Consider the following 27,720-nt stretch of genomic DNA (forward strand, 5'->3'; position numbering starts at 1 on the left):
CGAGTGCACAAGTGAGCATGCAAGCAAGCTGGCAGGAGGGAAAGGGAAAAAAACAGGATTTGCTTCCCTGACCCCCTCACTCCTCCCTCCCTCTTTCCTTCCTTCATAAAAAGGGGGGTTTGCACAGTTTCTATTCAGTAGTGCATTTTAGTGTTTACAGTTTATTTTTGTCAGCGTGCTTTTTACTGGTGTTGTCACTACCTAGACAATGGCTGAATCCTGTGCATGCTTAATAAAATGCTGGGGAACCTGTTAAAAAGGCGATATGTAATTCAGTTGTCTAGTTATGGCACTCAGATGTATAGCAAGGTTTTTATGCTGATTACAAACACAACTCGCAGTTTGGACTGCAGGAAAACTTAGAGAAACACCTGGGCAGGCCTTTTAGAGAATGGAGTACTGCTGGATTTAAGAGGCTAGCATTAAATATATCAACAAAACCCTTTACAAACCTTGTCACAAATTTATAAAATGTGTCACTAATCAAATTCCTATATGTTAGAATTTTTAGGCAGCAGACTGTAAAACTTAAATTTATATTAAGATTTGCATTATGGGCCGGCCGCCGTGGGTCACGCCTGTAATCCCAGCACTTTGGGAGGCCGAGGTGGGCGGATCACGAGGTCAAGAGATTGAGACCATCCTGGCTGACATGGTGAAACCCTGTCTCTACTGAAAACACAAAAAGTTAGCTGGGCGTGGTGGGGCACGCCTGTAGTCCCATCTACTCGGGAGGCTGAGGTAGGAGAATCACTTGAACCCGGGAGGCAGAGGTTGCAGTGAGCTGAGACTGCACCACTGCACTCCGACCTGGTAACAGAGTGAGACTCCGTCTCAAAGAAAAAAAAAAAAAGACTTGCATTATGGCTTTCTTCTATTATTTTAGTAAGCTTTGATACATTTTTGGCACCACATCACTTTTTGATAATGTCCATTCCCATACGTCCCAAAGATACAGGATTGGAGTTGAGTGTCTGGGGTGGTGGATAAGGGAACAGAGAGGCATTTGGTGGCCGAGTCAGGCCTACAGCCCTGTCATCCTGACCCGTGTCCTTGTTGCTTCCTTTTCTGGCTTGTATTTTGCTTCTCATTATATATGGATGATGTAGGGTAAACACATCTGACAGCAATAACTTAAGCAGACCCTTAGAATGACCTCGTGTGGCAGATGCACCTGAATGTGTGTTCCCAGCTAGGGAATCCAGAAGTTGCCAGCCTGGAGATTCAGTCCTTGTCTTTAAGGAACATCTGAGTCCTGCAGCTTGTCTCATGGAACAGGTGTGATTGAGGCCCTGAGTTTTGGGTTGCATGAAGCATGCCAGGTGGAGGTCCTTGGTCAGGGAGGGTGTTAAGTGAAAATGCTACATGAATTGCATGATGCTTGCAGGCAGGTGCGGGTCTCCTGTCCAGCCCGCTGCCACCAGACTCTCTCCCTTCTCTGTAAGCCCCTAATAAAACCCTGGCTGTCGCTGGATCTCTTCAGTCTCTTGAACCCGTATTAAAGTTAATAGGGGTTTGGCACGTCGATTGACCTACTGCTTGCTATTTCCTTCTTTTTTCAGCTCTGGAGTATCTGAAGGCAGAAATCATTATTCCAGAACCTAGAACTGACAGACCCTAAACTCTAATCAGTCACCTTTGTCCTGCAAACACCCGCCTTGGCCACTCTTTGACTTTCTAGAGAATTAGAAATTAGTTCTGTTTTTTTTTTCCCCTCGTGTTTTCATTTACCAGCTTCTAATTAACCTCCTAACCAGCATTAATATATGGAATTGATATAATTTCAGCCCAGTGCAGAAACACTTGATATTTTTACTTTTCAGGACAGCTTTATCTTGAGTGAAAACTCTAATTGTAGTGAGGCTTTTTGAAGCTAGGCTTCAGCCGTTCCTGAACCCTGCCTGCGAACCACTGTGCACTGGATGATTAAGAGACAGCTGAGGTCATCTCCTTGGACGCCTTTGAGTTTCGGATTGATAAACACATCTGAGCTGCTCAGTATCAGTCCACATGGGTTGAACTGTAGCCAAACCACTCAAGGAAACTTGTGTAGCTTTGTTCAGTATCTGAAACCAGCCTTTTCCCACTTGAATAAGGTTCTCTTCCAAGTGGTTCACTAGGAATGAAATATAGCTAGCTCTGCCAGAATTGCCCCAGACAGCGCTGACCCCGTGCTGTGTCGGGCTGGCACTGCCGCCTCCGTACTCTGAACTGGAGATCCGCTTGCAGGCCTCTGCTGGGCCTCCCTGGTCAGGGAGGGAGGAGGAAGGGCAAGACAAGGCATTTGAGAGCTCCGAGGCCTATGCTAATCCTATGCTTTTTTTTTTTTTTAATAAAAGGTAAAGGACAGTTGCCTTAGCTCTGGCTACAGACTAGGGATCTGGAGTGGTTCTCTCCATGTGTAACACAGATTAGATTTGGTTATGATACATACGCGAGTCCAAGATCTGCTCATTACTGACCCAGCCAGGTGACACTATTCAACCAGGCTTCCCCACTCCCCACCACCCCGAGCTAACATCTAAGAGAAGCAGTACCGTTGAAAACAAACTTGGTGTGTGTACATTCATGGTCTTGCTTCTTGACACAGCCTGACATGGTTCCTAGCCGATTTGAGAGGTTGGAGCTGGCCACCCAGGGTGGCAGATAGCCCAGACAGATGGCAGCAGCAGATGCGATTTGCAAAATGCGACTGTCAAGGTTCTAGCCCTTTCGTGGTGATCTTTGTCAGAAGAAAGAGCACACTGGCTTTAAAATCAGGCAAGTGTGCATTCAAAGTCTGGTTGTGGGACATCTGGTCATTTGGTTCCTCGGCTGAATGATAAGATGTATCTCCCAGGGTTGCTGTCACGATTCTTGCGGCTGACACTAAGGTGAAGCCACAGCGAGTGTCTCACTGGGATCAGAGCATGTTCTTCTCCCAGCCTGTCACTGTTTTATCAGTTGGAGAGTGGGAGAGCAGGGATTCCCTGAGCCTCCTGAAGGCTGACTTTAGCCTCTTGGTGACTTCAGTTTTCTGGACAAATAGGCCACCTTAGAAACAAGTTGAGTGACAGCACCTGGCAGTATTATGCCCACAAAGCTCACAGCCTTGGGCTGTCATCAGAACAAGGCTCATAACTCTCTTCTTAACCCTGAACTGCTCCTCTGGAGTTGCCTTAGTCAGGGACTCATCACTGGACTTCCGTCTCAGATGCTGAGAGTTGGAGGAAACCAGCCCAGGTGCCCCGGAAGACACTGCGCCAGCACCACGCTGGTATTGGGAATGCAGAATCGGCCAGGACTGCCTGCAGGGGGCATCTCGCTGCCTGGCCCTGCACCTGGGACAAGTAGTGTGGCTTGGCAGTGCTCAGCACACTCGCCCAACACGCAGCTAAGTGCTGCTGAAAACACTGGAAAACCCTGGGTTGTGACTTTAGTGGGAAAAATGCAAATTTCAAGGTTACGGAGAATTCAGATAATCCCTTGGATTTTGCAATGGTAAAATTTTGTAGTGTTAAGGATCCAAATTAAAATGAAGAGATATGTACGGTATCAGTGTTAATTGCCTTCTAGCCCTCCCTCCTTTTTTTATTTCTAAAGGGAGATGCACGTAGTGCTAGTGAAGTACTTTTAGAGAAAAGCCCACACCCATTCTATATATTCCTGTCTTCTTGAAGCTGGCTGTAGAAAATCCTTGAATGAATCCTTTGGTGAGGGCCTTCTACAGTCTAAGTGACCTTATATGTGTTTATCTTTCAGGCTGGTACTGTTTTTTGCACAAAAGTGTACACTTTGCTGATGGATTTCGATAACCTATTATAATTAAGACCTGCTTTGAAATGCTCTTCCTTAACACAGGTTTTGAGTAAGCTCAGAACCCCATGTTAAACTTGGGCAGTCTTCATTTAAACCCAAAGAGAGAGATGTCGATCATCGTGGTTTTTTTTCTACTTAGGGTGTACATTGAACACATGGACAGTTTGTCAATGGAATGCTTTTCTCAAGGAAAACATCTCATGCAACCTTCACTTTTTACACGTGAATCCCAGTGGCCACTGGTACCTTTCAGTGGATTTTCAATAGCCTCACTTTTGTTGGAGCTGTTGCATCAGTCCAAGCCCTGCTCCATCCTCTCTGGCTTTTCCTTTACTGATTGTGCTTGGAGAGGCCGTGCTCTGACTTGTCCACTGTGCCTAGTATCAGAGGACTCAGGTTCTAAATCCAGCTCATTGTTCTTTTGCGGGGGCTGGCAGAGAAGCTGCTCGGGCTTTTGCTTTGCTGTTGGCATAAGGAGTGTCTCCTTTGTTCGCATGCAGAAGAGATTAGAGATGTGCAAAGCCCACTCATCCGGAGTCCAAGGCCTGAGGTCCAAGGCCTGAGTGATTCCTCACTCTGCAGTCAGTTGGGAAAAACCTTTAGTGTCCCTGAGAAAGTGAACTCCTCTGTAAATATGGGCATTAGAATCCATCCTGGAAGTGTATCAGAAGGATTAAATCATATTACTCATGAGACACAGGGCACACAGTGGGAGGCCTGTGTTTGGACAACCCAAACAACCGCATAAACAATTCCTTGCCATTTGCCTGTGGAAGGTGTGGACTCTGGGCAAATTCACTTTCCAGTTAAAATCTTAGCAATACAACTTGCGTTTATAAGAGCCCCTGAAAATGACACATACAGAGGCGGTGTTAGGGGCATGGTCCCCAGCACATTGCCCTGTGCTGATGGCTTTCTTCAGTGGTGTCAGCATGAGAAACAAGAACTCTTGGTCAAGAACTGAGTTCAGATTCCACTACTTCCATTTTGAGAGGACCTGTCATTTTATGATAAACACCTAACAGGAAGAAGGGCAATCTGCCTAGTATACATCTGACATCTTGCCGGAAGATGTATTCTCATTGTGTTTGGCCATCACCTGTTCCTTGCCTTAAATTATATCTATATTAAAATGATGCGGCCTTTAAAATAATGCTAGAGAATGGATAAAAAGGAATTAATTTTTAAATCAAAATTTATGAACTTGCCTTATAACATTTTTATGATAGCCCTATTTGAATTATCTTCTTCTCTTTGACTAAAATAGAATTCGATTTTTCTATGGGGTATTAACATTTTGGGTCATAATCATGCTAAGGATGAATTAATAGATCTTCTCTGAGTGAACTGTCAAGACAGATCCCCACTGGGTTTGAAATGTAATTAAAAATGTCAGTGAATTCACTTGAAGTCCACAGAGTGCTCCAGGGTCCCCTCGAAAACGTTAGTCAAAGACTGAACATATTTACCAAGTGCAGTGAACATAATGCAGGATCCAGCTCTCCACAACTAGGAGAGAGCTGGTCACCTTTGTCAGGCGCCTCTCATCTTAACTTCCTTCTCGTTTTGGAGTGTTCGTCTCAGAAGTCTTGAAAGCAGGGGTGCTTTTTAGCCTAAGGCTATGGGTCCAGTTGGTGACCTCTTAATAAATGGCTGGTGCAACAGACCTCCAAGAGAGGAACGAGTCTCTAAATAATATCCATGCCCTTTGTAACCCTTCTCCCTCATTAGACTCCCAGACTGGCCACCTTTCCAATTGGCAGCCACCCTTTTATTTCTGGGAGGTTTTTAAAGGTGGGGGTCACTGGGAGGAGGAAGTCTGGAAGGGACTGGGAGCTCAGGTCACTTGATTATGGGCTGGCTGTCCCCCACACCCCATGACCTCCTTCCACCTGCTGTTCACTGGGTGTGTGGTTGGCCTTCCCCAGCCGAGTGTGGGAGCTTGCCCAGGGAATGAAAGGTGGGGAGGGGGAGGAGTATGTGTTGATGGAGGTCTTTAGGCACAGAGCAGCTTTATTCTGGGATATATTTAAAGCATTGGTTTCAAAATACATAAAATTAGCCAAGGGTAGTGGCACATGTATGTAGTCCCAGCTAATGGGGAGGCTAAGGCAGGAGGATCACTTGAGCCCAGGAGGCGGAAGTCGCATTGAGGCAAGATCATACCACCACACTCCAGCCTGGGTGACAGAGGAGACCCTGTCAAACAAAAAAACGAAAAAACATTGGTTTTAGGCAAATGAATAACCAGTTATTTTTAAAACTGGTTGCTTAAAATCAAAGAAGTAAGCAGATCTAATATACGCTTCTTTCTTTTTAGATTTCATGTGTTCCTTGTATACAAGCGACGTCCCAAATTATAATTCTCTGCTGAGATTTGAGAATTTGGAGAATCCCTGCAGCTTTGTAACTTCAGAGGTGTAATTAGCTGAAAAGTCATCATTTTGAAGAGTTCTGCGTTTTGCCAGTCACCTCTCAACTGTGTGCCAAAGGTGAGTCTGCAGCTTTCTGCTTAAAACAGAAGTTGCAGCTTTTTGCCTCAAATGCTCAATTTGGACAGTAAGTTTAGTAAAATATCAGTCAGTGTAGCCTCGATTTGTTGAATCATATTAAATTTAGGCTTTCAGTGAGGGACCTGGTTCAAAAATTAGATTATCTCTGTTCCTACTTTAGTGTGTGATGGTTCTGAGTATGTAGCCTGGAAGCAGGATGGTAGACACCTCCAACCTATAAGATGGTACAGGTACCTCCACACTCAGATACGTACTGACTCTTGAATCGATAACCAATCCTGGTCCCCTGTATTCTGTATGGAACAGGGAGTGTAAGGATAAATAACCACTTTTCTGGTGCTTTCAGTCTAGGAAAGGTTGGATTCCAGCTTTGATGCTGAGAAGATAAATCTGCGTCAAAGGATAACTGGGCATGGTGGCATACACGTGTAGTCTCAGCTATTCGGGAGGCTGAAGCAGGAGAATTACTTGAACCTGGGAGGCGGAGGTTGCAGTCAGCCAAGATCGCACCACCGCACTCCAGCCTGGGCGACACGGCAAGACTCGATCGCGGGGGGAAAAAAAAAAAAGCTTACATCAAATGAGATGCAGACAGGTGAAGGATTCTCGGGAAGGTTTTACCTGTTCATATGAAAAACCTTCTTGTGTATGTTACAATTAAACCATAGCTGTGACGCAGCATGTGGATTCTGGGACCCAGGCATGCTATCACCACAGGCACCAGACAAAAACATGTCACCGTGTAACAAAAATATTTCTTAGCCCTAACAGCTTGAGACATTTAACTTAAAATATGAATTGCTGTGTTTGGTGGTCCAGTTAATCCAGGGTTCTGTTTCTGGCTGGGCAGGAAGCAGTGCTTTATGAGAAGATAAATTTTCACCTCCAGTGCTTTGTCTCAGAATGAACTGTAAGAACAACACTAGCTTTCCTTAAAAACTTCAATTTGCTTCTATTATTTGCAGATTGTTTTAAAGTAATCTTGAAACTATCATATTGGACTACGGAATCTCTTGGTGTGGTGGTTTCTGAAAATTATCTAGAAAGTTAGAATTTCCTCTTACTTGGTCTGCTACTACTACAAACACATCTTGTGAATATGTTCTTTCTCTTCCACCACCTTAAAAGAAAAATCTCTTGGAACCTTTTTGATTTCAGTTATGCCCCTTTGATGTTTGGTATTTAGAACAGCATAAGATGAATATGCGAGAAGGATAGGATTAAGTGTCTTAGTGTTCTTGTCTTGTTATGCTTTATGTTGTCTTTTGGAGAAAATGCCACATTGTTCGGTTGATTTAGGGTGTTGTGTGTTGTGATTTCCAGAGCTAGCTCCTGGTCGGCACTCACACTGCATACCTGACTTCACCCCAGCCATTGTTGGGTCTTTTAGCTTTGGATCCCCTCATGCATTCATGGGGCATTCCCAGGTCTCTCTTCCAGACCTTATGCAAGACAAACACCCTAGGGGTGTTCCCGTTCCAAACCTAGGAGATTTTATCTTGCATCAGAAAACTTCTCAAACCCATGGTAACTCCGTTTTCTTTAAAAAACAACCAAAAAAAGTCCTTGAATTGGACTTTTTTAAAACAGTCATTTGCAAATGCAGTCATGTATCAATCCACTTGTCAGATTTCAAGGGAATGGAGTATAAGCTGGAAATAACAAATCTTCTGATCGGATCATCAGAACTCATTAATAATTTATTAGCATCAGAATCGGACACTACTTCTTTAGAAAGGTCTTGATCATGAGTGACATGAGCAGACCTGAGGTGGTTGTTGGTGCTAGTTCAGAAGCTGGTGAGGCAGGGGAGTATGGCATGCTCACCCAGCAGTTCGGTCTGCAGGAGCTCCCAACACGCGAGTGCCACGCAGACGAGACAGTAAATGGAGACCATGAGAGCCGGCTGGCTTGCAAAAATATCTACCCATGTAATTTTAAAGGATGACTTTTATTTCATAAGTTATAAGGTCCACACAAAACCTTGGTTCACCTATTAAAATTGACTTTTGTGGTTTAGAAAAATGTTAATTTGGAAAATCATGAGATGTAGCCATTCATGTAATCAACATCTATTGTGAACACCCCACCTGTATTCTGGGCTGTTTTTCTTGCAGTGACTGTTTTAGCAGTTAAAAAAAAAAAGTAGATAAAATATAGTCCCAGCCACCTTTTCCCATGCCCTTTTGGGATGGGACCCTGACAGTTTGGGACTGTGCTAACTGCTGAAGTGGAGGTTCTTACAGTCAGTCCCTGGTACCTGAGGCAGGGACCAACTGACCCTTTTGGGGAGAGTATGGAAAAGCCAGGGGATGCTATGTTGGGAACAAGTTTTAAAGAATGAGGAGACATGCGTACAGAGATATAATGTGTTTCCTTGGAACGGGGCAGGCTGATTAGACCAGCTGGGCCATGGTTCCTGGAGACTGTAGGTCATTTAGACAATACTGGGTTGGGGACCAGGCATTTGCCATTTGGCCGGTGGTCTTTGAAGTGCCAACAGGGAAAGCAACAGCTCAGTCAGCCATACCCTTTGGCATGTCAGAAAGAAATGAAATGCTGGCCTGGTAGAACAGTAAGCAGGATGCCAGCCTTGGATGCATTTCCCAGTTATTGGGCACTCAAGGTTTGCATGCCTGGGGCTGGGCTGAGAGCAGCTTGAGGAGGATGGCGGTGTCTGAGGGCCTGAGTAACGTCTCAGCCCATTTCCACGTGGTGCATTTCCCTACCCTGTTTTCTGGTCTCCCCAGTGAAGTTAAGGAACAAAGTCTTGGGACCCTCCGGCTCTGACCCTGCCTTCTTTGGGGAGTGGAGACCATAGGAAGAGCCTGAAGACCACCACAGTTGTCATTTTGGCAAATGCGTCATCTGCACTTAATTCTTTCCATGTGTACTTGGAAAGTGACCGTAATTGACTGTAGGGACGGAGGATGCGAAGGGCCTTGTCTGCTATGCTGCACGTTCGTTTGACTTTTGAAAAGCTTTTGGAGGCTTTTTCACGACAGACATGTCCTAATGGACAGAAGGATGGTGTAGTGGGGTAGGAAGGACAGTGGCTTAGGTGACACAACTCAAGTTTGAGTAAAGTAAACAGGACTGGATTTCACAAACCGAGTCAGGTGGTGATATGCATGTCCAGCGTGTGAATGTCCACAGGGAGCCTACACACATCGTTTTCCATTCTGTGATAGAAGCAGCAGCGGCTGTGTTTAACTGAGCAGTGAGCATGAGAAGATGAAACGTGGAGCCTGTCACTCTTACATCCATCAAAACGCCATCCAGTAAGATTTCTTTAACTACTCAAGTTTACTACTTATCTTCGTATTAGCCTCAATTTATTTCAGAACAATTTTTCCTAGACTGTGTACACTTGGAAAAGTCATCTAGAATTTACTCCTCACTTTTGTCATATCCTGGCTTTTTGGTATTTTGGAGATTGCTGGGAGCTGACTTGGCCCCCAACAGGTTATTTAGAAAGATTTTTTACGTGCGAAGCCCGGTGCTCAGTCATTAAGTTTTTAGGGCTGAAGCTTCTGTTGAGCGTGTGGCTCGGAGGTCTCTGATACCTGGAAGTAACTTGTGGAGTTTCTGCCCAAACAGAGGGGCCCATCTCAGCCGCTTTCTGCCGCACACTGGGCCCCTGGGTGATCTGGGGGAACAGTCTCTGAGCTTGAACTGATCGTTTCTTCTTTATAGCATACTGAATATCAAGAGATGGCCACAGCCTTTAATACTGTGGTTAAATCTGTGGCAATTGGTTAAATAATTAACCAGTAAGTATTGACAGCTGCTAGAAAAAAAAATATTGCCACATTGATTCCACAGTGCCCCTGGCGGTGCAGTCAGTGGAAGCAGCTGTCATCTATGGGGTCATCGTTGGCAGGTGCGCGGCACAGGGCTTGTCACCGCTTGTGTATTACCTCTGGTCGCAAATGCAGATGTTATTGTCCCCATTTAATAGATGGGGACACGGAGCCTCAGGAGAGGTTAAGGAGACTGTGACACAGCTGTGCACGCTCAACTCTGTGACTCTGGACAGTCCCCTTAACCTCTCCTGCGGCTTTGTGTCCCCATCTATTAATGGCAGCCCAGGAAGCAGAAGGTCTGTTGCTTACCAGCCCACGTTCCTTCTGCTTCCCGGGCTGCCGTCTCTGACATATGATGGTGGTGACATGGTAACCACCCATTCTCCAAGTGCTTATCTTAAACTGAGATGTGAGACTCTGGGAGATTAAATGACTTGGCCAAAGCCCAGGGCTCCTAGGTGGCAGAGCAGGCTGGGAGCTCCCATTTCCTGACCCAAAAAAGCCTTTCTTTCTTACTGTACCAGGAATTTCGTGAGATTGATTTTCTTCTCCCCTAGAAAAATCTCCTGCATCTAAGTACAGTTTGGAGAGTCTCTTTGGAAACATAAGGGTGTGTGAAGGAAGACTTTGGGAGGTTTGAGAGGGGACGGAGCTGGAAACCTGAATCCCCCGAGGGCCTCTACTGCCCCAGGGTCAGCTTAGCAACTCCTGTGACTTCCAGCTCCGCACATGCGGGCCCAGGATGGTGCTCAGAGTCGCCTGTATTGGGGATCCCCAGCTTAGCATGAGTTAAGAGAAGTTCTCTGTACAGGCCAGGGGACTTTGTATTTAACAGCCACTTCTGTGTGCGCTGAGGCCATCTCTGTGGTCCCTGACTCTTCCCACAGCACCCCGTTCAGGGCGAAACATCCTAAAATTGTGATTTAACGTTCTTGCATGGTCAATGACATAATGCTTTTCTCTTAGTTGTGGTGGTGATCAAGGTTATGCCAAGCATTTTTTCTTTTCTGTCATAGCTGATATACCCTAGCAGTGTGGTTTCCTAGAAAGCTGAAGAAACAAAAACAAAAAAGCCAATTCCTGTACCCCTCAACCTTCTTTTCCTTAGATAGAAACTGAACACATAACATTCTAGTCATTTTTCAATGACTCTCTGAATTGTATCTTAGAATTTAGAAAGGAATTTTCGTGAATTCTCTTTAATGCCAGGTGATAATGGATATTCCTCCCCTGAATTGTATAGATGAAAATGAGCCCAGAGAGGTTCTTTTCCTTGCCTAGTACGGCCCAGCGTTGGATGGTGACCTGTGACTCACACCTGAATGTTGGATTCCAGATACTCTGTCCTTGAAAGAGTCCCTGGGCCAGCTGTGTGGCAGATGTGTATGTAAGAGAACGGCATTAAATAAACAGGCCAGACAGAGCTTGAAATGAGAGCATTGCTGCAGTTGAGGTTCTCAAACTAGGAAAAGCAGAGAGAAATTTTTCTCGACTTCCTCCAGAAAAACAAAGTCCTCTCATGCTGTGTGTGTGTGCGTGTGTGTGTGTGTGTGTGTGTGTGTGGTGTGTGTGCCACGATGGAGGGGGTGTTGTAGGGCTTTTAGTAAACTGGACCTGAACAGGTAATTACAAACAAACTCCAGAGGAGAATACTTTCTGGGATTACCACTGGGATATACAGAACTGAAGGGAACACATGAAACAGAAGACGTGTCATTCGAGTTGGGTGTGTCTGGTGGAGGGTGTGGGAGGGGAATGTGTCCCAGTGACCTTGTGCTCCCCATTCCCGTGCTGCGGGTGCCTCACTGGACACACCAAAAGTATTTTGAGTTTTAGATTTCTGCCTATCAGAATCAATTTTCCGGTTGACTCTTATTATAACTAAAGTTGAAATGATTTCTTTAGAAATGGTCCTGGCTCCAGGATGGCAAAATGGTTATAAAACATTATGAATAAATCAGATCATAAGAGGTCACAGTTTAGGAGGGAATGAATTTTGGTACCATGTTACCAAGCAGTATATTAACAAGATGCCAGTTTTGGATGGAAACGAATAACCCTCAGTGCTTGTTGAGGCAGAAGGTACCAGGGCCCTCCTGCCAGGTCTGTGGCCATGGAGGCAGGCCTTGTATCTCCCTGGAAAGTAAAATATGCCTTCTCGGCTTCTCAGAGTCACACCTGCCCAGCAGTCACACTGACAAGTTAATTGGTGAGATCTGAGCTTGATTGCTGCCTGCAAGAAGTAAGGATGATCCTAACTATGAATCTGCTCTGGCTGTTTCCTGATCAAACGCCTTGTCCTGTGACCTTCCCGCGTGAAGGTCTACCCAGGTCACAGTGTGAACAAGCCGTGGTCCGGAGCAGTCCCTGGCCGGCGTGAACTCCAAGTCAGGAGTCTGCAGTGGTGATGTCCCTCTTGAGTGTCCTCAGGTAGCCTGTCTTTTACAGGGATGTGGCCAGGGACAGGGAGAGACCCTCGAGTTGACAGCTTTAGTAGTTTTTCTAAGTTGCTTGTCTCTTTTGCCAACATTCCATTTTGGGTTTTGCTTGTGATGGTTCTCATCTTATTTCATATGCGTGAGGGCCCCCTCCCTTTGTTGACCACATAGCGGAATGCCCAGTCCATGAATGTCACGTTTCCGTAGAATACTGCTTTCCACTTGGGCCCCTGACGGCGCTCACAGGGAATGAGTGGGAAACACAACAGATCTGACAGCCCACTCACTCCTCAGTCAGACTTGTTTTATTTAGAGCCTTCCAGAATCTGCCACTTATGATCTCACCCAGAGGTTATGTTGAAGATTTTGTTGTGTTCACGAAGACCAAGGTCAGAAGTACTTGGGAAAGACAGGGATTCCAGGAGCCAGAGACAGGACCGTCTTCCCTGCCTGGAGCCTGGGTCTGGTGCAGGCCTCTCTTGTGGGAGAAGCTAAATGCAACCGTATCTTCCCAACCTGAGAGCTCATTGAGTAACGTTTTTGTAATACATTGGTCATTTTCCCAGCGGTTAAGTACCACGTCTCGGTGCTGTGTGCTTGGAACAGAGGTCTCTGGAGGTATCGTTGGGGTGTGCTCATGTGTGGGTGTTGTGCTTTCAGTCGCTGGGTGTTAACTTCCGACCTTGGTTCCTTTGGCAGTGACATGGAGGGAGAGGGTAGATGAAGTTGGGTCCGTGAACTTGGAATTCTAAGACCAGTCCTGCACAGGCAGGGCAGTAACACAGACCTGGTTGCCATGCCCCACAGAATCCAGTGGGAAAACATGCTCAGAGTTTGTGGGACACCAGTGTCCGCCTGTCCACCACTACAGTAAGATCAGGAGCCCATCTCCCACCTGAGCCTCAATTCCAGGAAAGAGCAACAGGGATTCCCCCAAGCTGCAGACAGGTGATGCTGCCCATATTTGCTGGCTGAGTGGGGCCAGGTATGGAGGGAGATGAGTGGGCACTCGATGAGGTGCTTGGGGATGGCATGGAGATAGACATGGCATAGCTCCTGCCTCGTCCTCTTCTTCCAGGCTTTGGAGCTCTGTGAATCCATGCCTACCAGCTGTAATGTAATGGGGATCACCTGGGATGCTTGGGGGTGACCTAGGATGCTCAGGGTCCACGCCCCACTAATCTGGAGTGGGCAGACAGGACCTGGGCATCTGTGCTGTTACGCTGATCTTCCCTAAAGGGGCCCTCTACTCTAAGGGCTTTCATTTGCGAGTTTTCATGTATTCACCCCTGAGATAATTCATCGTAATTTTAAAAGTCCCATTCCATTACTAGTGTTTATCAGTAGTTCTGATCTTTCGTCCTTACAGCGAGCTGACCCTCAGTGGAGACTTGTCTTATGCACAGAAATTTAACAAAATATAATGGAGAAATAGGAAGCAGTGCTGGGCACTGTAGCGCTTTAGAACATACCAGATATGAGAGCTCTAATAATTTCTCCCCACACCTTATGTTTTCCACTTTGGAGATTCTGGCTTGGGGGATGGTGGGTTCCTGATAAAGGGTCAGCAGCGAAATCACATAGCAGTGTCCATATGATCACATAGCAGAGAATAATTTCTCTTGTTTTAGAGACTTTTTACGGAGCCCTTATTTTTGCCCAGCAGAGCCATTATCTGGGTCACCAGCAAGGCACAGAGGGATGGGAAATATTTGTAACTTTACAGAAGGCAGTAAATATATACTCTGCTCTGTCAGTTACAGTATAACCCAAAAATCTTTGTAATGAGTTTTGTTATGTAACCAGACCCTCTAGTCCTCAGGACTGGAGTTCCTTATGCGGTCCTAGTGTCCTGGTGATTGGTCAGGTTTGGAGTTCCTGGCCCCAGTAGATCTTGACGGAGATTCTGATTAACCAAAATGATCACATTACGTCCTTTATAACTCTAGAGCAGATTGCTAGGACAGTCCACATCCCTTAGAAGGCTGACACTGTGTATTAGTCTGTTTTCCTACTACAATAAACTACCAGAGACTGGGTAATTTATGCAGGAAAGAGATTTAATTTACTCACAGTTCAGCATAGCTGGGAGGCCTCAGGAAACTTACTCATGGCAGAAGGTGAAGGGGAAGCAAGGCACCTTCTTCACAGGGTGGCAAGAAGGAGAAGTGTTGAGCAAAGGGGGAAGAACTGCTTATAAAACCATCAGATCTTGTGAGAACTCAATGTCACCAAGACAGCATGGGGGAAACGCCCCCATCACTCAGTTACCTCCACTGGTCTCTCCCTTAACACATGGGGATTATAGGGATTACAATTCAATTCAAGATAAGATTTGGGTGGGGACACAAAGCCTAACCCTACCACCCCGTGAGGACCAATTCTGTCTGCTCATGTAGTTTGCTTGTAGTGTGGATGATATGTTAGTTGGGAAGCTTGTGATTTTGACTGTCTCAGAAATGGAAAACTTAAAGAGACATATATAGAATACCTGAGTAACCTGATTGGTTAGGTCTTTTTTATGCAAAAATGTAACTAATAAAGCAGGAATTTCTTCTTCCCAAATTAGAGCCAAATTCCAAATGGATTGCATGGTAAAGGGCTCTGGATTTGGGTTCTAGGCCCCCTGGATTTGGGTCATTACTGAGTTATCCTCACAGTACCCTTCTCTCTCAATACCAAGTTCTGGCCAAGTAAATATCCTTTCCTCTGAGGAGCTTCCCTAGCTCCCTTGCCTTATCCTGGCCCCTTTTAGAGACATTTTATATATGTGTATATATATGTGTGTGTGTGTGTATGTTGAAAATAAAAGGACGGAAAAATACCGTGTAAATATTAATGAAAAGAAAGCAGAAATTGTTATATTAATATCAGATAAAGAACTTTTAAAAGTAGAAAGTTACCAGGGACATAAATAAAAGAGTGTTCATCAAGAAGACATAGCATTCCTAAGTATGCATGCACCAAACAACAGAGCTGTGAAATAAGAAGTAAAAACTGCTAGAACTACAAGAAGAAACAGACATACCCATGATTATACTTGAAGATCTCCATGCCCTTCTCAACAGTTGATAGAACAACCACACATAAAGTACACAGAAAGTCAGCAAGGCTATAGGAACACTCACCACCATCAATTAATATTATCTAATTGACATTTGTAACACTCTACCCAACAGTAGCAGAGGACACATTCTTTTCAGGCACCCACAGAGCATTTGCCATAGTAGGGCATGTCCTGGGCCAAAAAACAAACGGTAACAAATTTCAAAGTGCTGAAATCATACACAGTGTCTTCTCTATCTTGTAATAGAATTTCTTCTTTTTGCTTTAAAACGAGAGTCTCAAATGGTCACACATATTGTATGATTCTATTTGTATAGCATTCTCAAAATGAGAAAATTACAGAGATGGAGAGCAGATTAGTATTTACGAGGGGTTGGTGATAGTTGTCGGAAAGGGAGGTGGGTGTGACTATACAAGGGATAATGTCAGAGAGATTTCTGTGATGATGAAATAGTCTTGATTGGCATGGTGGTTATAGGAGTTTACACATATGATGAAATGACAGAACCATATATACTCATTATACTAATGTCAGTTTCTTGATTTCGATATTTTACTGTAGTTATGTAGAATGTAACCATTAGGAGGAACAAGATGAAGAGCACAAGGGACCACTTTGCACTGCCTTTGGAATTTCCTGTGAACCTATACTTATCTCAAAATTAAAAGTTTAAACTTTTTAAAAAGAAAAGTTTCCTCTTTTTATAGTAGTCTATAGTTTGGGATCTAAGAAGTATACAAGCTTACGTAGCAGTAGATGAATAAGTCATAAAAGGAAGATAGAAATAGGAGAGCGGCCAGGGAGAATTGGGCACCATTGAAGATTGCTGAAAATGTTTTTCTTATCAACAAATTTCCTTGTTCCCTACTTTGAAACAATATGGTCTAACCACATTTCTTTATTGTTGTTTTGATATACAATATAATTCACAATAATTTTCCTGTAATTAATATTGATCAAATTTTTAAAATGGCACTGACCACAAGAATACTACAATTAAAGCCCCATGACAGCACATTCACCCACCCCAGATCAGTGTGGAGTGCAGAATTTAAGCATGTGGTAGGTAATGACTTTGTCTCGACTCTGAAGTCTAAGAAACAAGCCTGAAAACAGTAGAAGGCTCTGCAAATCATGGCAGCTACTGCAAATGAAATATCAATTTTCATGAATCTAGACACACAAGCACTAACCCTGGGGTCAAGAGACCCAGGAAGAGGTCTCAGCGTGTCTTTGATCACCTATGACATCTTGAGCAGGTCATCGCTTCCCCTTGGGACTGTAGTAGGAGCGAAATAGGATACTGCTGTGTTGACCTCTTAGTAAATTAGGCGTGCTCTATACAGGGAAGGGCCATCACTCACTCATCTTTTCAGCTGTACCCAGTGGCCACTGTCTGAAATGTCATCTTTTAATAGAAACCATAGCTCTTAGTATGAGTCCACACACTCCATCTCTCTGAGGCTTCCACCTTTCCCAAAATAGGCTTTATTTTTATCAGAGCCCAAATGAGCTGACTCTTTATTTCAGATCCCCAGCTCTGGGTGATATAGTCGGATAGAGTAGAGTGCCAGGCCTAGGGGCATAGTCATGCTGACTGGCATTTTGGGGAGGTTCAGCAAGTGCTAGCTAATGAAATACTCTTATCCCTTTCTGCTTGGCTTGTATGCTTTCTTTTTAAAATTCCTTTTGTGATATTTGATAGGTACAAAATACGTAGGTGTCATTTATGTACCTATGGGGCATAATAATAAACAAATGCCCGGGAACCTACCTCCCAACTTAAAAACTAGAATATTCTCAATACTGTGAAAACGATAGTGTTCTCTACCTCTTTTCCCATTGCCTTTTCCTCCAGAGGTTATTTTAGAACACTTTTAGATTTACAGAAGACTTATGAAGATAGCATAAAGAGTTTTCATATATTTAGCATCTAGTTTCCCTTATGATGAACTAAAATTGGTCCATTATTAAGTAAGGTCCACACTTTATTTGGATTTAAAACTTTTTTAACCTAATGTTCATTTTCTGTCCCAGGATCCCATCCCAGATGCCACACTACACACTAATTAGTTGTCATGTCTCTTTGAGCTCTTCTTGGCTGTGACAGTTTCTCACTTTCCTTGTTTTGTTGATCTTGACAGTTTTGAGGAGTCAGGTATTTTTTACAAAGTCCCCCAATTGAGAGTTCTCTGATGATTTTCTCATGAGGGTTTTGGGAGGAAGAACACAGAGGCAACATGTCCTACTCATCTCATCACATCAAGAGTCTCTGCTGTCAGAATTCTTCACTCCTTACTGACTCCTTCTCCCGCTTTCCCTATGTACTCTTTGGAAGGACGTCTCTGGGTACACCCCATAGTTAAGGGAGGGGAGTTTACTGCTTCGTCTCCTTGAAGACAGAGTGTCTACATAAGTTATTTAGAGTTATTCTTCCAACAAGATCTGTCTCTTTTTCATTTATTTACTGGTCATTCATTCTGTTGCTTTTTGTTCTTTTCTTTTTAGTTGATACATTTTGTTTTCTTCACTGGATCTGTTTACCAGTTCTTTTTAATTGTACCTATTTATAGGTAAAAAGTGGTATTTTGATATCTGTATGTAATGTGTAATGATCAAATTAGGGTAATTAGCATATTCATTACCTCAAACATTTATCTTCTGTGTTGGGAACATTCAAAATCCTCTCTTCTAGTTATTTTAAAGCCACCCTACAGTGCTATCAAACACTAGAACTTATTCCTCCTATCTAGCTGTAATTTTGAATCCAGCCAACCTTTTCCTATTCCTCCTTCTCCCCACCCTTCCCCACCTCTAGTAACCACTATTCTACTCTCTACTTTTATGCATCAGCTTTTTTAGCTCCCACATGAGTGAGAACTCTGGTATTTATCTTTCTTTGCCTGACTTATTTCACTTAATATAATAACATCCAGGCTTATCCATGTTGCCATGAGTGACAGAATTTTATTTTATTTTTTCTGGCTGAATAGTATTCCACTGTGTATATGTACCACATTTTCTTTATCCATTAATTTGTTAATGAACACTTAAGTTGATTACATATCTTTGCTATTGTGAATGGTGCTGCAGTTAACATGGGAGTGCAGCTATCACTTCGATATACTGATTTCCTTTTCTGTGGGTAAATACGCAGCAGTGGGTTTGCTGGATCATTTGCACCGATGATAAATTAGTGTTCCTCTTTCTTGGTATCCTTGCCAGGAATTTGTTTTTTGTTTTTTGTTTTTGTTTTTGTTTGGTCTGATATTACCATTCTTGTTGGGCTGAGATGATACCTTATTGTGGCTTTGATTTGCATTTCTCTGATGATTAGTGATATTGAGCATTTTTTGCTATACTTATTGGCCATTTGTATATTTTCTTTTGAGAAATGTTTATTCAGATCCTTTGATCATTTTTAAAACCAGGTTATTTGGGTTTTTCTTTTTGTTTTGCTGTTGAGTTTTTGAATTCCTTGAATATTTTGGATAATAGTTCCTTATTGGATGAATAGTTTGCAAATACTTTCCCCTATTCCAGTGTCTCTTCATTTGATTATTTCCTTTGCTGTGCAGAAGGTTTTTAGTTTGATATAGTCCCATTTGTCTATGTTGGCTTTTGTTGCCTCTGCTATTGAAGTCTTAACTATAAAATGAAAGGATGTCCCATATTCATGGATTCGAAGAATTATAATATTGTTAAAATGACTATACTACCTAAAGTGATCTATACCTTCAGTGCAATCCCTATCAAAATACAATGACATTTTTCACAGAAATGGAAAAGACAGTCCTAAGATTTGCAGAAAACCACAAAAAAACCCTGAATAGCCAAAGCAATATTGAGCAAAAAGAACAAAGCTGGAGGCACATGGTACTTCTTGGCTGCAAAATACACTACAAAGCTACCAAATAAGCGTGATATCTTTTTTTTTTTTTTTTTTTGGGTCTTTTTGATAATATTATTCTATGCTGTAAAATCTTTGCCCAGACCAATGTCCTAATGTATTTCCCCTATGTTTTCTTTTGGTGGGATTATAGTTTGGGGGCTTACATTTAAATCTTTAATCAATTTTGAGTAGACTTTTGTATGTAGTGAAAGATAGGGGCCTAGTTTTATTCTTCTGCACATGGATATCCAGTTTTCCTACCACCATTTATTGAAGAGGCTCTCCTTTTCCCTAATCTATGTTCTTCACACTTTTGGTGAAAATTATTTGGCTCTAAATAGATGGATTTATTTCTGGGTTCTCTATTCTGTTCCCTTGGTCTGTGTGTCTGTTTTTATGCCAATACCAAGCTGTTTTGATTATTATAGCTTGTAGTATATTTTGAAATCATGTGGTGTGATGCCTCGAACTTTGTTCTTTTTGCTCAGTATTTGGCTAGTTGAGGTCTTTTGTGGTTGCATACAAATTTTAGGATTTCTTTTTCTATCTCTGTGAAAAATTCATTGATATTTTGATAGGGATCTCATTGAAAGTGTAGGTTGCTTTGGATGTAATGGTCATTTTAACAATATTATTCCAATTCATTAACATAGGATATCTTTTCATTTGTTTATGTCCTCTTCAATTTCTTTTATCGGTATTTTGTAGTTTTTAATGTAGACATCTTTCACCTTCTTGGTTAAATTTGTTCTTAGGTATTTGGCTGTTTTTCTTTTATTTTTAGCTATTATAAACGAGATTGGTTTCTTTATTTCATTTTCAGCTAGTTTGTTATTGGTGTATAGAAACACTACTGATTTTTGTATGTTGATTTTAGTATCTTGCAACTTCACTGGATCTGTTTACCAATTCTACAGTATTTTGTTGAAATTTTTAGGTTTCTTTTCCTATGAAATGAAAGCCCTTTCTTTCTCTTGCTTAATTGCTTTTGATAGGATTATAAACAATATATGGAGTAAGAGTGGTGAAAGAATAGGCATTCTTATATTTTTCCTGTTCCTAGAGGAAAAGTTTTCAGCTTCTGCCTATTCAGTATGATGTTAGCTGTGGGTTTGTCATATATGACTTGTATTACCTAATTTGTTCAGAGTTGTTATCATGAAGGAATATCGAATTTTATCAGAATGTTTTTCTACATTTATTGAGATGATCATATGGTTTTCATTCTTCATTTTGTTGATGTGATGTCTCATGTTTATTGATTTGCATTTGTTGAACCATCCTTGCATTTCTGGAATGTGTCCCACTTGATCATATCTTTGTGATATGCTGTTGGATTTAGTTTGCCAGTATTTTGAGGATTTTTGCATCTATGTTCATCAGGCACATTGGTCTGTAGTTTTTGTTGTTGTTGTTGTGTCCTTGTCTGTTTCAGGTGTCAGGATAATGCTGGCCTCTTAGAGTGAGTTAGGAAGAATTCTCTTCTCTTTTTTTTTTTTGGAATAGTTTGAAAAGAATTGGTGTTAGTTTGTCTTTATAGGTTTGGAAAAAGTCAGCACGAAGGCCATCTGGTCCTGGTCTTTTCTTTGTTGGGAGACTTTTTTTTTGGATTCAGTCTTGTTGCTCATTACTAGTTTATTAAGGTCTCTCCTCCCCTCCCACCCTTTTTTTTTTCTTTTTCTTTTTCTTTCTCTTTTCTTTTCTTTTTTTTTTTTCTTTTTCTTTTTTCTTTTTTTTTTTTTTTTGAGACAAAGTCTCACTTTTGTTGCCCAGGCTGGAGTGCAGTGGCGTGATCTCTGCTCACTGCAACTTCCACCTCCCAGGTTTAAGTGATTCTCCTGCCTCAGTCTCCCGAGTAGCTGGGATTCCAGGCATGCAGCACCATGCCTGGCTAATTCTTTTGTACTTTTACTAGAGACGAGCTTTCACCTTGTCGGGCAGGCTGATCTCGAACTCCTCACCTCGGGTGATACCCACCCACCTTGGCCTCCCAAAGTGCTGGGATTACAGGCATGAGCCACTGCACCCACCCAGGTTTTCTATTTCTTTCTGCTTCATTGTCAGCAAGTTATGTGTGTCTAGGAATTTACTCGTTTTCCTTGGGTTTTCTAAGTTATTGGGGTATCGTTGTTCATATTAGTCTCTAATGATCTTTTATATTTCTGTGGTAACTTGTAAAATTCTTCTTTTTCATTTCTGATATTATTTATTTGGCTTTTCTCTTTTTCATAGTCTAGATAATTGTCAGTTTTCATGTTTTTAAATAAACAACTTTTTATGTAATTGATCTTTTGCATTTTTTTGGCCTCTATTTTGTTCAGTTCTCTGGTCTTTATTATTTCTTTCTACTCATTTTGGATTTGGTTTGTTCTCACTTTTCTAGTGTCTTGATCTTTCTACTTTTTTGATGTGGGCATTTATTGCTATAAACTTCCCTCTTAGCACTGCTTTTGATGTATCCCATAGCTTTTGGTATACTGTGTTTCCATTTTTATGTTGTTTCAAGATTTTTTATTTCCTTCTTAATTTCTTCATTGACCCATTGTTCATTCAAGAGCAAGTTGTTTAATTTGCATATATTTATACAATTTCCAAAATTGTTCTTGTTATTGATTTTTAGTTTTATTCTATTGTGTTCTGAGATAATACCTGACTTCAATTTATAAAAATTTCTTATGACTTGGTTTATGACCAAACATACTGTAAATCCTAGAGAATGTCCCATGTGCTGATGAAAGGGTGTATATTCTGTAGCTGTTAGATGAAATGTTCTGTAAATGTCTGTTAGGTGAGTTTGATACATAGTGCAGTTTAAGTCTGATGCTTCTTTGTTGATTTTCTGCCTAGATGATCTGTCCAGTGTTTGTAGTGGGTTGTTGAAGCCCCCAACTGTTGTTGTATTGGGTTCTATCTCTTTAGCTCTAATAATATTTGCTTTATATATGTGGGTGCCTTGTTGTTGGGTACATGTATATTTACAATTGTTATGTCTTTTTGAATTCACTCCTTTATCATTACATAATGACTTTCTTTGCCACTTTATGTTTTTTGACTTAAAATTTATTTTATGTAAATTATATTTTGTCTGGTATTAGTATAGTCACTCTTGCTTACTTTTGGTTTTCATTTCTGTGGAAGATTTTTTTTTTTCATTCTTTCCCTCTCAGTCTCTGTGTGTCTTGATAGGTAATGTTTTTTGTAGGCAGCATATAGTTGGGTAGTGTTTTTTAATCCATCCGTCTAGTCAGTATCTTTTAATTGGGGAATTTAATTCATTTACATTCAAGTTTTTTTTTAATTTTAATTATTCTTTTAGAAACAGGGTCTTGCTCTCTTACTGAAGCTAGAATGCAGTGGCATGATCATAGCTCCCTGTAGCCTTGAACTCTTGGGGTCACATGATCCCCCCACTTCAGCCTCCCGGGTAGCTGGGTATACAGGTGTGTGCTACCATGTCTGGCTAAATTTTATGTTTATTTTTGTAGAGATGGGGTCTCATTGTATTGCACAGGCTGGTCTTGAAATCCTGGCCTCAAGCAATCCTCCCATCTCAGCTTCCAAAAGTACTGGGATTACAGGCATGCCTAGTCCCACATTCAAGGTTGGTACTGAGAGATGAAGGCATACTGTTGTAACTATGTTAACTGGTTGCTGGTTGCTTTGTATATCCTTTGTGTCTTTCTTCCTCTAGTTGTTTTTCTTTGTGGTTTGCTGGTTTTCTTCAGTGGAAATATTTGATTCCTTTCTCTTCCTCATTTATGTTTTTGCAATACCAGTGAGTTTTATACTTTTGTGTGTTTCCGTGATGGCAGGTATCACTCTTTGGCTTCCAATGTAGGGTTCCCTTTAGCATTCCTTGTAGGGCCAGTCTACAAGGTGATGAATTCCTTCAATTTTTGCTTGTCTGGGAAAGACTTTTATTTCTTCTTCTTTTTTGAAGGATAGCTTTGCTGGGTATAGTATTCTTGGCTGGCTATGTTTTTTGTCAGCATTTTGAATATATCATAGTGAACTCTCCTGCCTGTAAGGTTTCTGCTGAGAAATCTGCTGTTATTTTGATGAGGATTCTGTTTTATTTTACTTGATGTTTTTCTTCTGCTGTTTTCAGACTTCTCACTTTGTCTTACTTTTGACAGTTGAACTGCAGTGTGCCTTGGAGAGGTCTTTTTTAGGTTGAATATATGTAAGGATCTTAGAGTTTCCTGGATCTGGATTCTTTCTCCCAAGAAGGGAAGTTTCCTGCTATTACTTTATTAAAGAGGATTTCTATGCTTTTCTCTATCTCTCCTCCATTTAGAAATCCCAAAATATGAATATATGTTTGCTTAATAATATCCTATATGTCAGGTCGGCTTTCTTCATTCTTTTTTATTCCTTTTTTCTGAATTCTGGTTTGACCAGGATATTTCAAAAGACCTATCTCTGTGTTCAGAAATTCTTTCTTCTACTTGATCCAGTCTCTTTTTGAGACTCTCAATTTTATTTTTTATTTAATTCTTCAGTTTCAAGACTTTTTGTGATAAATCTCTCTGTTGAATTTCTCCATGAATTCTCATGAATTTTTTTCTGATTGCGTTGAATTTTCCATGTTCTCATGTATCTCACGGAGTTTCCTTAAGATCATTATTTTAGATTATATTTTAGGCATTTTATAGACTTCCTTTTCTTTGTTCTGTTATTAGAGAATTACTGTGTTTCTTTGAAGGTTTTATTGTTTCCTTGCTTTTTCCTGTTTCTCTGTTTCTTGTGCCTGTATGTTGGTATCTGCACTGTTAGTGAAACTTTTTTTTTTTTTTTTTTTCAGTTTCATGGCGTATCTTTCATAGGGAATAGAGTTTTTTGTAGATGTATGCTATAGTATCATTTGGGTAGGATGCTTTGGGTTTGATTCTGGAAGTATAGTCTTCATATGATTTCTTGGACTGTAATCACTCTCAGTGGTGTCTGCAAGTGCCTGAGTGACTTAAGCTGCAGTTGGTTTTGGAGGCTGTGGTGTGGCTTTGTTGAAAACAAGGACAGTGGGTGGACTGATTTTCAGGCCTCTAGGCTGCGTGTGTGGCAGCGTACTGCTGGAGAGAGCAAGAGCAAGGTTGTTGGAGGCAGTAGCAGGCCCCATGCAGGCAGCTTTCAGGCTCTGGGGAGACTGTGCATTGGCTCCCTCTGTTCTAGGGGAAGCCTTCCTCCTGTGCAGACCACCTGTTCCACAGGGTGTAGGATGCTGCTTGGGTTCAGGTGCTGGGATTACAACTGCACTGCTGGGTCCAGCTGGTATCAAAATACTGCAGCTCTTTGGGTGGATATGGTGAGATGTTGATAGGACTCCCGGGTTGTGGAGATACTGGGGCCCCTAGCAGGATGCACTCTAGTGTTGAATCCACTCTCCAAATGGTGCCGTGCTGCAGCAGCCTGGGACTCAGGGAGTGGGGGCTACCCAGCATGTATTTTCTCTCTAGAGTAAAACAACTGCATGGATGCAAGGCGCCTCCCTCTATGGGGCTCAAGGCCTTTGACGGCTCTGGCTAAGATTGTAGACATCTGTGGTGTGAATGTGGACTGCTGTGGACCTTTAACTTACTTTTTCCTGTAACAGGGAGTCCCCCTTGGCTCTGAGTCAGTCCCGGCTGCCTGCTTTTCTTTCCTCTGTGCTGCCATCCTGAGCTTCTGTCCTTCGGAGGGTCTTGTTACTTCTTTGCTGAATTGCAGTGTTCTCCCTTGGACATTTTACTTGCTGTGTGTTTATCTGTTGTTTTAGTTATTTGTGGAGGAGGCAATTGCTGGCCTGTCTCTAGTAGGCCATCTTAATGACGTCTAGCTCCTTGATTTTTAACGTTAGTTTTACCACATACATATGTAAGCCTAAACTACATTAACGTTCGTTTTACCACATACATATGTAAGCCTAAACTACATTGTTTAATTTTGCTTGTTTCAGGACTTTATGAAGATGGATCTATGTAGTATGCAGTCCTGTGACTCCCCCAACCCCTCCCCAGTTGCATATTGTTTCTCCAAGTCGTCTCTGATTGTGGGGGAGCTGTGGTTTCTTGGTTTTCACTTTCTTAGTAGGATAGTGAATCATGTGACTATACTACCTATTTATCTTTCCTCCATCAGGGTTATTTTCTCTTCTTTAACTGTCATAAGCAGTACTGCCCTGAGCACTGTGCATGTCCCTGATGCACAGTGCAAGAGTTGCTGTACTACATATAAGTAGAAGCGGAGTTGCTGCCTTGTACGTATGTCAGTATTCTGCATTACAAGATAAGCCCACACTGTTTCCAAAGTAGTGATTCTGTTTTACTTTCTCCTGCAGATTATGGGTATTCCCATTGATTTTCAACCCTCCAAATACGTTATCAACCTTTTTCATTTTTAGCCATCTACTCTAAAATGGGATCTTACTGTGGTCTCAGATTATGAATGAACTTGAGTTGTTTTTATGTTTATTCACCATTTGTGCTGCCTGTCCTTGCAATGACTGTGTCTTTTGCCTGCTGCCTGAGTTATTGGTCTTTTGTTGTTGAATTGTAGGAGTTCTTATATATTCAACACCAGTCCTGTACGATTTTATGTGCTGTTTGCAACAGTTTATTTACAAGTATATTTAATCCTATTTTGATCTATGAAAATCAGTAATTCCTACATGAGAATTCACTGTTAAGCCGGATTTTTAACTAAAACAGTCTTTTTTTTTTTTTTTTGTACCAGCAATAGATACCACTATTTATAAACTTTAGCATTTTCATGTAACAAGAGAGTCTTGTGTTCTCACAGCTGTGCCGAAAGGGCTATATGCATTTTGTGTTGTTTCAGTGTTCAGCAGCATATTTTAAAATTAAATTTTGGAGTTGATAAAGATAAATGCAAATTTTTAAATGCTGGAATTTTATTAAAATATTTAAATATTTGTTTGCCAGGTAACCAGTCATAGACAATTGCCTTCTCAGTCATTTAATGAGCTTTCCTAAACTTTATCTTTCATTATCTGTGACTGCACTAATCATTTGCTAAAAAGAATTGGAAGATTCACTCTTTATTATTGATCTGTATTTCATGAATATTTATGTATACTCCCTGTACTTTCACCCTTTTGCCAAAGTAGCTGAATAATATAAAATTTAAATTTTTTAATGGAATTATTTTATGGCTCCCATATGAATAAAAGACCCCTTATTATGTAGAATAACAATGAATATGTCAAGAGGTGGGATTGTTTTAAATGAAGCACCTTAAATTTGAATCCATCTGCAAGGTAGGACCTCAGTGTAGGATGGAATAGTTTGTAGGCATCTTGTATCTCCGTGTGTCTACTGTGGTGATGGAGACCATAAACACCTACTGATGGAGGCCGACCATAGGCCTTTCATCCACTCACTCTTTCAAATGTTTGCTGAGTATATGTGCATGCTAGGCACCCTTCTAAGTCTTGGTTTACAAAGGGACAAAGTCCTTGTCTTCAAGGAGTTAAGTGCAGTCAGAGAAAATAAACGATAATAAATGAAAATGTGTGTGAAGTACTGGTAAGGGGCGTGGAAAAAGAGAAAACAGAAGAAAGGAATGGAGAGTGGTGCGGCAGCTATTTTATATGAGGTAGGGCAGGTTTGGCTTGGCAGAAAGTTGGATGGAATCAGAAGGACTATGAGAGAGGGAGGGAGAGGAAGGGAGGGGACATTTGAACGGAGGCTTGAACAAAGTAACGGAACAAGGAGTCCTGCAGAGAACTGGGGAAGAGCATTCCAATGCAAAGACCCCAAGGTGAGAATCGGAGTTTGGAAAAACTGCCCAGGGTCAAGGTCTTTTAGGCTTTGGTACAGCTTTGGATTTGGTTCTGTTTGGGTGGGAAGCCGCGTTGGGGTTTGAAGAGAGGACTAACACAAATACGTTCAGTTTTGAAAGTTCCCCAAAGCTGCTGTTAGAGAGCTGGCCTGGAGTGCCAGGAGGGTAGAACAGAGACCGGTAGGCTGGAGAGGTGCTGTTGGTCTGGAGTGAAGTGCATGGGGAGAGAAGTGGGTGGATCCGAGGCATATTTTGAAGGCAAGTCTGTGGGGTTTGCTGCTGGAAAGAACGGGGAGTGAGAGACAAGAGCCTGAGGGATGAGTCTCAGATTGGGGGCTGGGTCAGCCCACTTAATGGTTGTCCCACTTACTCAGAAGGGCAGACTGTGGGAGGCACAGGAGGTGGCTTATTTGATTGGTTTCCTTTTGTT

At 42.0% G+C, this 27,720-nt stretch overlaps 2 protein-coding genes across 5 annotated transcripts in view; both read left to right on the forward strand.

Moving 5' to 3' along the window:
- Positions 1–27,720, forward strand: part of ECRG4 (ECRG4 augurin precursor) — a 903,650-nt gene that overhangs the window by 634,868 nt on the left and 241,062 nt on the right. The window lies entirely within an intron of this gene.
- The window catches only part of NCK2 (NCK adaptor protein 2), a 149,308-nt gene that overhangs the window by 64,761 nt on the left and 56,827 nt on the right, over positions 1–27,720 (forward strand). For all 3 annotated transcript variants that reach the window (XM_050754215.1, XM_050754218.1, XM_050754216.1), the window contains exon 2: positions 6,119–6,290. The gene's annotated coding sequence lies outside the window, so the exon portion shown is untranslated. The remainder of the gene's footprint in view (positions 1–6,118; positions 6,291–27,720) is intronic.

Source organism: Macaca thibetana, chromosome 13, assembly GCF_024542745.1.
Source record: "Macaca thibetana thibetana isolate TM-01 chromosome 13, ASM2454274v1, whole genome shotgun sequence".
NCBI lineage: Eukaryota > Metazoa > Chordata > Mammalia > Primates > Cercopithecidae > Macaca > Macaca thibetana.